At 34.1% G+C, this 13,137-nt stretch overlaps 1 long non-coding RNA gene across 1 annotated transcript in view; it reads left to right on the top strand.

Moving 5' to 3' along the window:
- LOC103098306 (uncharacterized) overlaps positions 1-12,515 on the top strand; it is a 163,406-nt gene extending 150,891 nt beyond the window's left edge. The window contains exon 3 of the long non-coding RNA XR_464363.3: positions 10,700-12,515. This is a non-coding gene — a long non-coding RNA (uncharacterized LOC103098306). The remainder of the gene's footprint in view (positions 1-10,699) is intronic.
- The last annotated feature ends 622 nt before the right edge of the window (positions 12,516-13,137 follow it).

Raw genomic sequence — 13,137 nt, 5'->3', positions numbered from 1 at the left:
ATATAAATATATTTTCTTCATATACTGTGCTGTTTTCATTCTCTACTTATCTACCTATGCTGTGTATAGCCTTCTAGAATTCTATTGTGGTTTCTCAACATTAAGAATATATATATATATATATGCATATAGATGTATGTCTCTCTGTATGTATATATGCATACAATGTATACATATGTGTATATATATCACAAATACATACATAGTAATATTTATCTCTTATTTTAGGTTTCAAATTATTTTAGTTGTTTATTTATACATTGGACATTTCTGGATAGATTTTTCAAATTGCTGGCTCTTTCTAAAAAATGTATTTGTCATACATTTCTAGGTATCTCCACTGTTATTCTTCTAATTATATTATAGTTATCTATAGAACTCTACTACCATTTCCTAGTTCCTAAAACCCTTGCAGGAGGCCAAGTATCAGGAAGGGTTACCACTAAATGGATATCCTTCCATGTTGCCTTCTTTGCTAATTCGGATGTTTTTGATTTCTCATATGCCTTTGAGGAGACAGAAGACTACTTACCATTACCATCTGCCAAGATCATGCCAGCCTCCTAATCATACCCAATTCTTGGCCCCGAAATACCTAATCACTGCCATCTTCACTACTAATATTACTGAAAGGCATGTGAGGGTTTCATTTACCCTCCCACTGTATCCATAGGACTTAGCTCACATGTTTTGTAAACTAGCTGTGAACTTGAGTTAGTTCCAAAAGCAACAGACCTATGAAAACTAAAAATTCACAACTTATTGAGGAGATATCTAATGGGAAAAAGGCTTGCTCAATTCCTTCTAAGCATGTTTTGTGTATCCACTACATTTACAAATAGAATTGTCCATAAATTATTATGGACAATATTAGTATTATCTTCCAAAATAGTGTTTTTCCATTCTCTGAAGGTCTTCAAGTGGAGACTGAATATATATTGTGCACTGTAGTCATGATATCTTTAGAGGAAATCTTTGGACTCAGTATATATGTCAAGAAATAAAATTATTTTCTATCATCCCTGAATCACACGCATTTATAGCACTATGTAATCATGGTTTACATATTTGTCAATTTTTCTCTGATTAAAATCTTGAGTTCAGACAGGATCAGTGCCTTGCTACATAAAGCTATGTTGTAGTAAATATTGTATAATATATTGAATATAACTGGGCAGAAACTAAAGCTCATTTCCAAGGGTTAATGTTCCTTCAAATTCAGCATTGCTTTTGACCACAGTAAAGTAACTTTTTAGTTTATAATAATGTAAGCAGCCAGGAAACATGGCATTGTTTCTGAAGAGATTTCTGAGAGACTCTGATTCAGAATACTTTAAGTACTATGAAATCATCATCATCATCATCATCATCATCATCATCATCTTTTTATCCTCTTCCTTCTTCTTCTTCTTCTTCTTCTTCTTCTTCTTCTTCTTCTTCTTCTTCTTCTTCTTCTTCTTCTTCTTCTTCTTCTTCTTCTTCTTCTTCTTCTTCTTCTTCTTCTTCTTCTTCTTTCTTCTTCTTCTTCCTTAGTATCATTGTCATTATCATCATCAACAACATTATCACTTCCTTGTGGAATTCTGTTTAAACAGTAGACTCTTATAAATGTCTATTCAATGAGTAAATGAATGAATGGAGTTGAATCTGAAGTAAGGTTTGAGAATGTAGTCTCTGCAAAAATGGGATAGGTTTTTAAAAATATGTAGACATAGTATTTAGCTTTAATTTTTAGATTTTCAAATAGAATTTGGGGTTCTAGTTTTATAAATATCATATAAAGATCACGATAAAAATGTTCTGTAGGTTGTACCTCTTTGTTCATTACAGTTTCTTGAGTACAGAGATTCAGATGGTGATGTTAACAGAACCAAATATACAGTGGCTAAAGACCTCTGTCACTTAATCTGTAGGTAGAATTCTTTTATACCTTTATTTGCCCTTTTTCCACATGCTCTTTAGAGCTTTTGAGGAAATTCATGAGAATTCATTCTATATATTCTTTACTTTTGAAGTTATAAAAAAATTTTACTTTTAGGTCATGTCAAGAAGTAAAATGTTTTTCTATCATCCCTGAATCACACACATTTATAGCACTATGCAATCATGGTTTGCATATTTGTCAATTTTTCTCTGATTAAAATCTTGAGTTCAGACAGGATCAGTGCCTTGCTACATAAAGCTATATTGTAGTAAATATTGTATAATATATTGAATATAACTGAGCAGAAACTAAAGCTCATTTCCAAGGGTTAATTATAAATTTCGCACCTATTGCTAAAGTGCCAAACTCTTCCTTTTTCAGTTATGAACAAAAATGTTCTTTGCCCTCAGGGAAGGTTGGCTAACTTCACAAGAGAAGGAGGAATGATTTTCACTTCACTGCTCATCCTCAAAGCCCTATCTTGCATCAGTGCAGAAGACCCGCCAAAAAAGAGAAAACTGAAAATTAACTGCATTTTACTTTATTCCCAAGTCTGTAACATACTCCAGGTTGTATAATTTCCACAAAAAGTAAATTTTGTAACTTTTGTGAGAGGAACGGATAAACCAATTGATTACATCCATACTTCTACAGATGAATGATCTAGATGTAGATAGTTAGTCTTAACCTTTTTGTCTTTAATCCACTAGAGAAGGAAACGACTAATTATTTTATTATCTTTGCCAAGAAAACTTCAGGGACAGTATAGGTATTTTGTGATCCACAAGCTGATGGAGAGTTGGACATGACTCGATAACTCAACAACAACTTAAAGCAACAGGTTACCAACTATCCAGATCTCATGTTTACTTACACTTCTCCATATATCTCTCTATATCATCTATGGAAGGGTGAAAGAAGAAGGATTCCACCAAACATGTTGAAAAATTCCTCTAGATATTTTGAAATTGTTCGAAATGCTAGCAGAAAATGTGGCTGGTCCCTCAATTATCCTTTATCTTTCCTAAATACCCGCACCACCTCTTCTTTCTATCATACATTTCTCTGGTAAAATCATTTATACTTTTCTCCTGAATAATTCTTCATTGGTAAGACGTTACAGATTTATTTAAACCCACCATGTGCTTATTCTTTTTGTTTATCCACAATGAAGATTCTTTGACATTGGTATTCATTTTTTGCTACCATTCAACTAGAAGAATATTGATGATAGAAAAATAGTTCTTTGTTTTAGGATAAAATTTGACTTTATATATAAAAATAAATCTGAAATAATGAAGAGATATTAAAACTCCTCTCATATGATTTTAAATTTCTGCATTTTAGTAATCAAAGCTCTGTATGGCAGAGAGAATCAAACCTCTTTTGGTTGATCCTGATAATATAAGAATTTTTGGGGAAAATAATGCACAGTTGACAATGAGAAAATTCCAGAAAGTAAACTGACCAAAAAGAGATTGCACAAAAAGAAATAAAATTGAAAAATATGTATGGAGGGGGAGAGTAAATTGGTTCAGCTGTTGGAAAGTGAGGCAGGAGGTTCTGGGTTCAACTTTGGCCTCAGAAATTTCCTAGCTTTGTGGTCCTGGACAAATTACTTAACCCACATTACCTAGCTCTTACTGCTTTTCTGCCTCGGAACCAAATGCAGTATTGATTCTAAAATGGAAGGTAAGGTTCTTAAAAAAGAAAAGAAAGAAAAACACCTGTGGTATAAAAATATAATTATGTTTTTATGTTAGCTTTATAAATGGTTTTTATTTATTTTTCTTCAATTACATGTAAAAATAACTTTTAAAATTCTCTTTTTTTGTTTCAAATTCTCTCTCCTTTTCCCCTTCCCTCCCCCTTCTCTGAGATGGGAAGCACAACATTTAAAAAAGTGATTACCTTGATAATATCAAGATTAAGAAAAAAACTAACTGATAAATAAGCCACAGGAGGAATGCTCTTGCATTCTAGCTCCAGGTATTATTCTTGACTGGATCTTACTGAAAATCATATTAGAAAATCTAAAGTTACATCTCCTTTTGAAATCAAATGGAATGAAGTCCTTTCAGTTCTCATTCAATTATTTTCAGAAGGCAGAGATTCCTTCCCCTCTCTCAGTCTGAAGAGGTACTAGTATTTAAAAATACAAGTTGGCTGGCTGGGCATTTTCCCTCTGATTTGAACAGCAGCAAAGTCACAGTGTGGTTTAAGAGGCATGATGAATATTTTTGAGACTCTGATCTATTCATTCTGTCACACGTGATACTGAGCACAGCAGAGCCTATTTTCTTAAAACTTTTTTCTACTATCTGAATTCACTATCTGATTTCATTCACTGGGAGGCAGTCCTTATAGGGTGGTGAATTTTCAGTCTAATGATCAGGGTTTAAGTCCTGGTAAAAGTAGTAGGCCTACTTTAAAGGGCTTTTCTAAATACAGAATCACTAATTCTAGAAAAGGTTTTTAGCCACTCACTGCATGCCAGGCACTATGTTAGACATTGAGGATACAAAGAAAAAAAATAATTCTTGTTATTGAGGAGTTTATAGAATAAATATATGTATAACATTTTGCTATTCATATCACAAACTATATTCTAACAATCAAATCATATAAGATAAGGTTTTTCCCATCCTCATCACACATAATATTTTCACTGAATCTTTTTTTAGTGCTAAATACTTGGCTTAACTTGCTACAAAGTATGTTTCCTACAAAGATTCAAGCTCAGATTTGGAAATAAATATAAGTAAGCGCCCCATCCAAAAATGTGGAGACTCTTTATTTTCCATATTTTGTTGGATTGCAAATCCTGACATAGTCTCCTCTTGACATATAGTAGGCCCTTAATAAATGTTTGCTAAATGAATGTGAAATAGATTTAATTTAATTATGAAAAACTATCAAGTTGCAATGATTTGATGGGATTTGACAAACTTCATTATTGCCTCTGATTTGCCAATTTTATATACTTTGGTGGACATAAACACAAAATTCTATGTAATTCTGTTTATTTTGACTCTTGGGAATATGAACATCCATATCAAATAGAAACTTCTCCTGATAAAAGAAACAAATCTATCTGATGTAAACCTGAAGAATCTTATGCCTCCCTTCAAAAATTAGTGATATCTTTGTTTCCTCTGCATTTTTTATAACAACACTCTATTGAATGAAGAATAGTACTAGAGGAAACAAGAATTAGGCCACAAGGGCAGCACTTATAGCTCTAAAGATGTATTTGGTGGAAATCAACTAAGAAAAATAGAAAGCAAGGAAGAGTGAGCTGCTGATTTAAAGAAAAAAAATCACAATGCAAAGGGCTCACATTGAGAGCTTGAGAGATTTACATAGTCTTTCCCTGGTACTCCACAGAGCAGGTGTTAGCTATAGAGAGCTCCTCCTCCCCTCACCCTTCTGCCCCTCTGCTAAGTCATTAATGGATTTGTACTGCTGAAAGAGTTGTTCAAGCAGAGCGTGGGTGGAATTCCACCTGGTCAGTGCCTCCTGTTTGAGTTGGAACAGGCTGTCTTGCACCTGCAATGCTCATAGGGTGGGCTCAAATGGCCAAGACAAAGACAGAGGCAATTTTACATATAACCATCCCTCCATAGTATTTTCTTGACTTTTAAATTCATGTAAGGAATTAGAGGCTCCAAAATAAAGGCTTTTTGTGCCATGAAGACATTTAGCTGAGAGAAGATTTAGGTTTTCTTCCATCATTCCATGTTGTAAGGATAGGTAAAGCCATAATTTTAAACAATAAATTTTTGACTGGGATATTTCCTTCTATATTTTAATAACTTGGGAATTAAGCTCAATGAAGAGATCAATGATAAAACTATAATGGCTTAAATTGTTTTAATTTTACATCAAACATTTTCGCCACATAACAAAAATGTTTTGGAATATATGAATAGTCTTGGTGCTTCTTTTATAGTTACAATGTACTTTTGCAAACTTCATAGCATTAAACTGTTACTACCTGTGAGGTGAATGGTACAGGTACTGTCCTCATTCTGCAGATTATAAAAAGGATTGGAGAAGTTGATATGCATTCTTGAAAAGTGACATCTCAGCCAAAGGAGCAGAGCCAAGTTCAACTTTAAATTATTATAGTACTTATTTTTATATTTTATTGATGAAAAATTTGGGCCAGAGAGAAATGAAATGACTTGGTTAAAATCCCACAGCAAAGAATTAAAGAGCCACTACTTTTAATAATGTTAGAGAAAGGGCAGCTAGGTGCTGCAGTGAATAGAGTACTGGGTCTGGAGTCAGAAACACTTGAGTTCTTTTTCAAACTCAGACACTTCATATCTGTGCAAACCTGGGCAAATCTCTTACCCCTTTTGCCTCAGGTTCCACATCTGTAAAATGAGGTGAAGAAGGATCACTCCAGTATCTTTGCCAAGAAAATCCCAAACGGGTGTCTTGAAGAGTTGAACACAACTGAGTAAATAAATAAAAGAAGACAAGAAATGTGGGTGACACAATTTCAGCTACTTTAGTTCTTATGTCACGTTCTGATGTGTTGAATAGTATAACATTTGCTTTCTGAGGCATATGAGAAGTTTTATTTGAGGTTAACCATTTGACTTTTGATTTGCAAAGGTACTTCAATTCACAAAGAACCGCTTCATGATTTTTGGAATACTCTTTTGAAGCATTTTATTAGGGACAGCTTTAAAAAATAAAAGTTGCACTGCCAGTCTCTCAGGCTTTAATGAACACTCATTTTGTACATACAAAGTTGGCATTGAGTTATCATATAACTCTAGTTACTTCATCTCAATTTTTTCCATCTCTTACCTCTGAGCTATGCTGGCATGGATAAGAATATCCATCATATTTTATGTAGAGAAGTAAAAGATGAGTGTTCACCTAATTTTGCTGAAATGAAAACTGTCTGATCACAGATTGCACCAAATTCTGGAGGAACTGGGAAAGGCTAAAATGTATACCTTTCCGACATAGCCAGAAGTGTTAGAGGACTAAACAGAACAGCTGCTCACTTCATCAGTCAGGCATTCTTAGATTTCACATTCAAAGTCAGCAATTACCAAAGCTGTTCCATCTTCCTAGGGAATTTCATTTACTTTGCTGATTTTTATTTGAAATTACACTTCATGGCCAATCCTAGATGTTGCTTCTATAGTCCAGCTCATTTTTCTCAGAATGACAATGATGTTCGACCTGAAAGGGACTTGGGAATTAAAAAATATCAAAACTTATTAGTTGCAAGAGAACTCAGTGACTATCTAGTTCAACTCACATATGAAAAAGAATCCTCCCTATAACACGCTCAACAAGTTGTTATCCAGTTTCTGTCTTCCTCAGTGATGGTGAACCTTTTGAGGAAGCCAGCTATTCTTTTGACCATCTTTCTCTTCTTTACTGATTAGAATCTTTAGCTTCCTTCAAGGATCAACTTGGGGCCACTTCAGTTCAATTTGATACAACTGTAATTGACCAAGAATTTACTAAATGCTGCTTATGATTTCAGGTACTGTGAAGATGTTTTGTTGCTGTTATTCAGTTGTATTTGACTCTTTTTAACCTTGGATACCATACTGTTCATGTTTTTTTTTTTTTTTGGCAAATATACTATAATTGTCTGTCATTTCCTTTTCTAGTGGATTAAGGGAAATAATGGTTAAATGACTTGCCTAGGGTCACATGGCTAGTGAGTGTCTGAGATAGAATTTGAACTCAGATCTTCCTGACTCTAGGTCTAATTCTTTTTTTACTGAACCACCTAGTTGCCCCACTACAAAAAGGACAAAAGCCCAACTTCTTTGGTTAACATTTTACCTTGTGTTTTTTAAGTTTATTTGTTTGTAACTATAAATTATGCCAAGTTTACAATTCCTCACCTTTAAGAAAGATTGGTATTCCCTATGAGGCTCTCATAGTCATATCTCAAAGGATAACATCTCCTGCTGAGAATTCCTTTGAATTTTATATAATGTCTACAACACCTCAAAGAGTTAAGAACTCATACGTTATATGACAGCTCATTTCCTTGGGATTCTTTTCTATCCTCAAGGGCATATGCTATGTATGACAGGTCCCACTCTGAAAAAAAGCTGAACCCTACACCATTTGATATGGTTTTAGTCATTAGTTCCCTGAGGTCAAAGATACAGAGCATTCAACCACTTGTTTTTATGGAAGTACATATTGAAAGACATAATGAATTAGAAAAAAAAAACACTACAAGGAATAGTATAAAATAGGAAATCTTAGTTGACTGAGAAGAAATGACTTAAATCCAAGAGAAGTCAAGGTTTTTCCCCCTTAAAAATGATTCAGGCTCTTCATTTTCACCTTTTTTATTCTGTTTATTTAGAACAAAGTCAATGAGATGATGTTAGGGCTAGCCATTGGAAAATTTAAAGGAGGGAAACCTTCATCTTCAGCTTCATCTCTTGATCCTCAGATGTTCACCTGCCTTACCTACCCTATTCACCATAAAATATCATATATACTATTTATAGACCTTTCCCTCTCTATCAAAACTTACCTGAATGTATTCTTTTCCCTTAGGGATATTATTTATGCCAGGGGAAAGTGGATGGTGATGGACATAAGAAAAAGAAAAACCCTTAATTTTTGTTAATGAATTATTTATTCAATGTATTTGTTTCTTCCCAGATAATTCCTTAATTTATCTATGCTACTAATGAATAACTATAATAACAGTAATTTGGGGTATGGGAAAAGATCAGCTAGACTGTTGCCTTTGTGTACCTCCTCAAACTACTTCTACAAAGAACTTTCTATAGTACCTTATGTCATATCAGGATATATCTTCTAGTTATTGAACTGTTGTGCATGCTTAAAATAGCCAATTGTTAGATAAAAAACTTAAATCAGATGTTTAAAAATAACCTTGCCTGTGCCTCACATCCATTAAAGTGTTACAATGACAGGGTAATTAAAATTTCCAAGTCTTTTTTTTTGCTCAGGATTTTCCATTCAATTTCAGTCAAGGACATCTGGGCAAACTCCAATCTTTGTGATGTGTCATGGGATCTTAAGTATCTATACTCAAAATAGGGAGCCTATTTTTGAGGTTTTATCTGGTGCTTGGTATGGAATCAGATATATCTATATGAAATTCAATGCGGATTATTATGAAAGTATTTTTAAAAATCTTATTCATTATGAGTGTGTATAAGGAAGTATAATGGAAAGAACACTGGATTTGGAACCACTAGTTCTGTTTTACCTTCCTGGCACAAAGTAAGTACTTAATAAATGTTTGTTGATTAACTGATTAATTTCAAGCAAGCCATCATAGATTGGTGGGCTTCTTGAAGTTCCTTGAACATATAATCTCTAAGGTCCTCTCTGGATGTATATCTATAGTATTAAGTAGGATGATAAAAATAATCTCTGCATGCATTTTTCTAATATAGTGTTTCTATGTTTCATGTTTGCTTGCATTAAATAAAATGGAGAGAAATCAATTACCAAAAAAATTTACTCTTTATTTATATTCATGACAATAGAATAGTAGGTCAGAAAATCAGTCATATAGAAACTCAACAGAAGACTACTGTGAATGACAGAAGCACCAGAAGAAAACATTTGGATGTCAACTTTGGGGGGCACACTTCCAAATCAATCACATTGTTCTAATTTCTAAAGCTTTGCTAGTGGAAGCAAAGTGGTACAAATGAACTCTTTTTAACCCTGAATCAAATAAGGAAATATCAGGACATACTGTGTGACTCTACCTCAGAGGAAAGATGGTAAAAGGAACAGGGAAGCAGGAATTGAGTGTCTTTAAAACCATAACTGGGGTGGGATGACTAGAACTTGCAGTTTTTCTGCAGCAAAGGGACAAGTGAATTTAGCATATATTTGGATTATGTCAAGTAAGAAGTTACCAGCTGGTAGCAAGGAATGAGCTCATCCCTTATGGCAGTGCCCTAAGGTCTCTTTCTCCCTCCATAGGATACAATTCCATTTGCTGCTCCTTCCACTGGTACATTTATATGTCATCTTTCTTAGTCATGGACATTTCATACAATTATAACTCATGCCTTAAAGAGGATTTTTAAGTCCCTCCAAATGGAACCTGAAAGAAAGGCAAGTGGTGAAGCCATTTCCACAAGATTGGCTCATAAAAAGGGAATATATTGGTGTCCCCTTTCATGATTTATTTTCTTCTTCCCTTCCTCTCTCTCTCTCTCTCTCTCTTGACTTTCTCTTTCTCCCTTCCTTCCTTCCTTCCTTTCTTCATTTCTTTCTTTCTTTCTTTCTTTCTTTCTTTCTTTCTTTCTTTCTTTCTTTCTTTCTTTCTTTCTTTCTTTCTTTCTTTCTTTCTTTCTTTCTTTCTTTCTTTCTTTCTTTCTTTCTTTCTTTCTTTCTTTCTTTCTTTCTTTCTTTCTTTCTTGCCACCTTCTTCATGAAAGCTTTTCTGATTTCATCTCCTTAATTGCTAATGTAATTCCTTCCAAACTACCTTATATTCGTTGTTCATATGCACTGTATATACTTATATATGTATCTGTTGCCTTATGCATTAGCATGTAAGCTACTTGCAGTCAAGCACTGTTTCTCTCTTCTTTAAATCCTGTGATTAACTACAATGCCTATAGTCTGTAATAAATGTTTGTTTATTGATCAACTTTACCCATACCATCTTGTCATTAATTTGAAAAAGTGCTGATAAATGCCATATTAAAGTTTCATGTGGTGTATATATAACACTTTAGCCTGATATTCTCTAAAGTCTGTCTTCTTTTTCAGGTTCCTTGGGAGAGAGAAATAGCAAGTAAGGAGGTCGATGGTCCTGAAGGACATTCAGAAACAATGTGTGTAACTATGTATGTGTGAGGAGGAGGTGGTCAGTTTCTGAAAAGGGATGCTTTGATAGTGAAAATAAAATACAGGTGGCATAAGGGAGAACCTGAAGACATCATTAGACATCCATACTTCTTACAAAGAATAATTAATGCAATCTCTTAGAAATTCTGTTGGACTCATTTTAGAAAAAAAATTTAATCCCTTCCCCATTAAATCTTTTACTAAGCTCCTAATAGCTAGATACACCAATATTTCTTCTTCCAAAGAACAGAAATATGAACAAAACTAAACTGATACAAAACAATAAAAAAATGGCAAACAGTTGCTAAAATTTTACCTGGAAAAATATGCAGGATATACAGACATAGATGAAGATTGGAGGCTGGACATTTGATTTTACAGGTTTAAGGGTCTCTCAGAAAGAGATGCAGAGAGCTACCTGCTGTGAAACCCACATTCTTGGAGAGTTGCCTAAAACTCTTAAGGGGTTCCTGCCACATCTCTAGGTCAGTATGTATTAGAGGGAGAACCTGAATGCAGGCCCTTCTGTTCACTAAAGCCAGTGCTCTTTCCAATACTACATCATGCTGGCAGTCATTAATGCTCAAATAACAAAATCAATAGTGATAGAGTTAATTTTCTCTGGAAGTTGTTAGTTTCTCCTTTTCTTAAAAAGAGATGAATGCCTTTTAAAAATGAGCTTGTAGCACTTTAGATTTCTCTTTGTTGTCCACAAGGGAAAAAAAGATACATATCTATACATATATATTTAGATATATACACACATTTATAAAAAGCCAAATGTTGAAGCTCACTTAAAAAAAAAAGCTCTGTATTCTGAGTCAAAGGTCCTTAGTATACAACCTGACTCTGTAATTTGTGTAACTTTGGCAAGTCACTTCCTTTCTCTTGGTCCCTATTTTCTCATATGCAAAATGAGGAGACAGGGCCTTAGTAGTTTATACATCTCTTCCATCCTATAAATCCTCCAAAAACTACTTTCAATGTTCCAACAATGTCTCCTCTGGTTTATTGGAACAGTAAACAATCCCTGTAGAGAGAGGCATGGAGAGGTCATCGTTCTACCATTGAACCTCTTCGTGACCAGTAGGTGAACCCCTTGAACTCTTTATGCTACAACTCTTTGGATTTTTCTTTTTCATTTTCAGAATGCAATGGGTTTTTTATTGCTTAGGGGTCTGATGGACAGTAATGAGATGACATTAGTAAAAGGTTTTAAGCTTGAAGCTGAATGATCTGTAAAAACAAACAACTATTTCCAGATGAGGCACCCATTCTTTGAAAGCACCCTGCATATCCCACGTGATTCAGATCCTTCTAAATTGAAGAGGTCATTTGAGGATAAAGGATGCCAGTGTTCCTAATTCCTTAATTGTAAGGAAAGAAATCAAAAGTTTCAGCCTTTTCCCTTGTAGGACACAGGGATTTATCTCCATATAAATTAAATGATTCCCACTGGAAGCAAATGAAAGAGGAAGATTTTTGACAAGTCTGTTTTAAAATAGGATGGTACTTTTGGTAGGGAGTGCAGCAAGCAAAGACCTAACTGCTTGCCCTTCATGAAGAAATCTGAAGTCGCTCTTTTATTCCTATTGGCATTTTAGTGAGCAGCCATGCGCTCAGACCCAAACTGGAGGTCACAATTTGTTTTGAATTTGAGATGGAAAAACAGATATCAGATATTGCCTGGGGCTTTATGTGGGATGCCTTTTTCATATCTGAATGAGATTAAGCAGTCTAAAACTATTGCACATCCTTTATAATTTTGTTTTTAACCTTAAAAAAATCAAAAGCAACATATATTGGCAGACAACTTAAGAGAAAGAAGTTGAAAGTATGCCATGAGTACTCTTCAGCAGCCAGACATATATATATATATATATATATATATATATATATATATATATATATATATATATATATCTTATCTCTCTATGCATTTTTTCCCCTATTGGCCATACTACCACAGGAGATAAATGGAAAGCTCCCTTCCTGCCCTACCCCCACCTCTTTTTAATCACCCTCTTCTCTGCTATAGTTTCTCATCTTTTGGGGAGGATTTGAAATAGCTGTTAATGTTATTAGACAAAAAAGTTTTTTTTTCCTTTTCATTGGAAAAATTCATGTTAATTATTCCTCTGCACCTGCCTAATGGGGCTGAAGTAATTCAATTGTCATATTGTTGTAGATTGTCGCTTTGTGTAATGTATCACCCCTGCTGTTCCATTTAAAAAAAAAATTCTATACTCCTCCATTATTCAGCCAGGCCTAATGATTATTCCAGCATTTGTACATGCTGCACTGTTATTTTGATTTTAATTGACTTCACTTTTTTAATTAAGCACATTGGTTTTAACACT

The sequence above is a fragment of the Monodelphis domestica genome, chromosome 3 (assembly GCF_027887165.1).
Source record: "Monodelphis domestica isolate mMonDom1 chromosome 3, mMonDom1.pri, whole genome shotgun sequence".
NCBI classification, from domain to species: Eukaryota; Metazoa; Chordata; class Mammalia; order Didelphimorphia; family Didelphidae; genus Monodelphis; species Monodelphis domestica.
This window is presented reverse-complemented; position numbering and strand designations above follow the sequence as displayed.